Source organism: Diuraphis noxia, unplaced genomic scaffold (assembly GCF_037042655.1).
Source record: "Diuraphis noxia isolate RWA-SAM2 unplaced genomic scaffold, SU_Dnox_SAM2 contig0002, whole genome shotgun sequence".
Lineage (NCBI taxonomy): Eukaryota > Metazoa > Arthropoda > Insecta > Hemiptera > Aphididae > Diuraphis > Diuraphis noxia.
Window position 1 is genome coordinate 31,494,694 of NW_028301712.1, and position 4,222 is coordinate 31,498,915.

A 4,222-nucleotide genomic window follows, 5' to 3' on the forward strand; every position below is an offset into this window, starting at 1 on the left:
AAATTAAATAGTTTTGTTGTCATACGTAAATAATAATAAAACAATATAATAAGGTAATACAATGTTTTTATTTATACCAATTCCTTGTTTTAAATATTATAAAGCTTAGGTATTATAATATAATATTATATTATATTATAAAATATTATATAATTATTATAGATTATGATATTAGAATCATTATTTTAGATTCTGAACGAAGTGATGAATGTATTGATTTTACAATGATGTGTGTTTTTTATTTTTTTGTGTCTGTGTACAGCATAACTAGTCGAAATAATGCTTCAATTTCAAACTTTTGGGGTGGTTCCCGATGGAAAAGTGAATATCCTTGGTGTATTATACAGGTCAAAAGTAAACATTTTCCAACAGTTTTCAAAAAAATCGAGAAAAACAAAAAAAAAAATGACGGAAAAACGGGAATTTTTACGCAAAACCAGTTTTCGACCAAATCGATTTTTTTATATGGTTTAAATTCAAAAACTAATCACTGTAAATACTTGAAATTTTCACCAAATGTTTGATTTTTTAGAGATATTTATAGACCACTAAAATTTTCAATTTTTTTGAGAATTTTTTTTTTGAAGTACCGGTAAAAAAATGTTGGATGACCGAAAAAACTTGAAAGTTTAATACAAGGTTCCTTATGAGTTGTTCTTATTGTAGCTAAAAAAAATTAAAAATCGTAAGTCACAATTTTTTTATAAGCGTTTATAGTTCAAATTTTTACGAAATCTGTCGAAAACGCGAATATTTGTAAGTAATTTTGAAGTTGAAAAATCATACAATTGTTTGTGTTTATAACTAAGAATTAAAAATACAACACTAAATTGTCCATAAGTTTTCCTTCAAGTAGTTAAAGAGAAAACTCGAAGCTTCACTATAGGAAAAATTTTAAGTGCGTTTGAATTTTCGAAATAGCGTAACGATAACGATTTATCCTCAAATGATATTAAATATTTGTTATTATTCAAAAAGTATAAGTCGTAGATACTTGAAAATTTTATTTACATGATTTAATTTTCAAAATATTTTGACTTTTTTTGAGATATTAATAATAACTGAAATTTTCAATTTTTCAGAAAATTTTTTTAGAAGTGTCGATAAAATTTTTTATCAAACTACTTGAAAATTTAACACAGAGTTTCTCATAAGTTATTCTTATAGTAATTAAAAAAATATAAGAATACATAAGCACAATTTATTTATTAGCATTTGAAATTCAAATTTTGACTAAATACGTAAAAATTACGGCAATTTTCAAATTATCTTAGATAGAAATTCATAAAAGTTTTTCTTATGAATTCTAAGATTTGAAAATTAAATACAAGGCTCCTAACACATTGTAACAATAGCAGTTGAAAAATATTAAAAATACATAGGCACGATTTTTTTTTTATAAGCATTTAAAGTTCAAATTTTGACTAAATACATAAAGATTACGGCAATGTTCAAATTATCTTAGATAGAAATTCATAAAAAATTTTCTTTTTATATCTAAGATTTTAAACTTTAATACAAGGCTCCTAATATATTTTTACAATAGCAGTTGAAAAATAAAAGAAATATATAGCCACAATTTTTTTTTACATGCATTCAAATTTTAATTTTGACAACATACGTAAAAATCACGAAAATTCGTAAATTATTTTATCCTAGAAATTCATAAAAAATTTAAAGCCTCGTAAAATTTTTTTAATTGACTTACACTCGACTTATTTTATAATTATTATAAGAAAAACTTATGGACAACCTTGCAGTAAATTTGTAGCTTTTTATACAATATAGTTTATAAATTGTTAACAACAAAACCATTTGCAAATATTTGTGATTTTGACAAATTATATCAATATTTGAATTACAAACGCTAATAAAAAAAATATGCCTCTGTATTCTTATAATTTTTTAATCACTGTAATACGTACTAACTTATGAGGAACTTTGTATTAAATTTTCAAATATTTTGACTCTACCAAAAAAAAATTTTATCGATATTTATTTCGAGTTCTCTATAGCTATTTGATGGAAAACTTAGTGTAGCAGTACCTCAGATATAAACACAAACAATTTTATGATTTTCAACTAAAACATTACTTTCAAATTTTCGTGATTATGGCATATCTGATATTTCTTAAATATTTAGACTTTAAAAGTACTTTAGTCACAATTTTTTAATTTTTTTCAAGTGAATAAATATCGCTATAGTATAGAAATTTGGTAAAAATGTCATAAATCATACATTCATCACTAAGTTCAATATCTAAAAGCAATAAGATTAATGTAACTTTAATTAAATCCCAATTGGTAATTTTGTTTTTATGCAGTAGCAGACTTACGTTAATTTAATATTACAAAGAGCTCATTCGGTAGTAGGTTAATTCAAGATTAAGAACCAAAGAACTCAAATTATTAACACCGAAAAAACATACACTAGAGATCTAAACGATGAAAGTAGACTTGATGTTTATGAACATGATTTTAGTAATCCTGCATATTCTGTAGTATCACCAGCAACTAAATTATACGTGTCTCAACTTGTACAGCTTCCGAGTCCCCATAAAAATGCTAAAACTGAAAATAGGATTATTCCGTACGATCAATTGTTAGAAAAATATGAAAAACAGGAAAAACTATTATCTAGGAAGAGAGCCACAATTAAATAACAAACATAAAAATGACAAACTGAACCATAAATTATTTATTAAAAAAAAAAATTTGTATCGAAAAACTCAAAATCTTTAGTTACAATGCAATTGCTCCATAAAAAACGAAGACCTTGGTTACAAAATGAAAAAAATTTAGATATTTCTATATTCTATAAATCTCCAGCTGCTTACAAGTTTATGAGAAGAAATAATATTATTTTACCAGGTATTCTTTAGAATACAACAAATCATTACACATGATAGAAGGGTGTTGGATCGTTGCATTAATATAAATGCAGCAATTAAATGTTAATCAGTATAACTACATTATATAGGTATGAATGATTATGACGTGTTTATTGTAGAAACAACATACGTAAACTAAAATACTATAAGTCGTGCGAGACAAATACGTCGCGTATGGTAGGACAATCCCACACCATATATATATAGGTATATATAAACATTATTTAATACGTAACAAAGGGTATAAGGATCTAGGATATTTGGGTCGGTCTAGTCGGCCCGCTAAACTGGCCTTTGTCATAATTATACGTGGTTTATATAATAAATGGAAATTGCCAAAAAATATTGTACCACTAGAATGTGCTAAAAATTTTGAGTACATTATGAAATTGCTATTTGTTGTCAATATATACAAAACATGTAAATGGTCTTCAAAAATATCTGAACACAATAAACTAACTACCTTCTCACAGAAACCAAATCAAAAATTAAGAATCTTACAACACTTATAAAATTTACACGATACATTCCATATAATCAATGCACTTACATCCTAGAATATATAAACGGCAATCTTCTGAACGTAATATTATTTTATAAACAACATGTACATAAAATAATAAATACATAAATATGTAATGATGACAAATTATACTATATTTTATTTATTATATCTATATGATTTTAAAAACTGTGAAGCTAGTTATATAGTTATATCTATTATAATATTTAACTGTTGTTTTTATTATTTTTGACAGGTGTTTATTATTTAAAAACAATAATCACTATACAAAAAGCACATATGATAACTTGAAAAATATTGCTTGTACGCAGAAATTAAAATATAACCCAAGTACAAAAGTAAAAAGCATTAACGGTTCATATAACATGTGTTAATTATTTAAATGTAAAAAAAAATTATTAATAGATTTTGAAACTAATCATAAGTATTGAAAAAATGAAAATTTAACTAGGAACACGATTACCTATGATAAAATCAATAAAACAATATTACGATAAAATATCAATTTAGAAAACCGGTTTAGGTATTGTGCTGTAGGTCGCGGGACAACAACAGACAGCCGCTCACGACGGAACACGACGGTCGACGACAATTAGAAATAATATTATTTCACTTGTAAATTAGTATTTATTATAAATGAAATTAATTTTACAAAATCAAATCGATTAATTATTCATGCAATTTTTTTATTTATACTGTCATCTATAAACTTTGTAAAATTAATGTCGTATACATTTTTACCAACACACATGTGATTTTTCAAAAAATATTATTTTATTTGTATTAATATCATATAATTATTTTAACA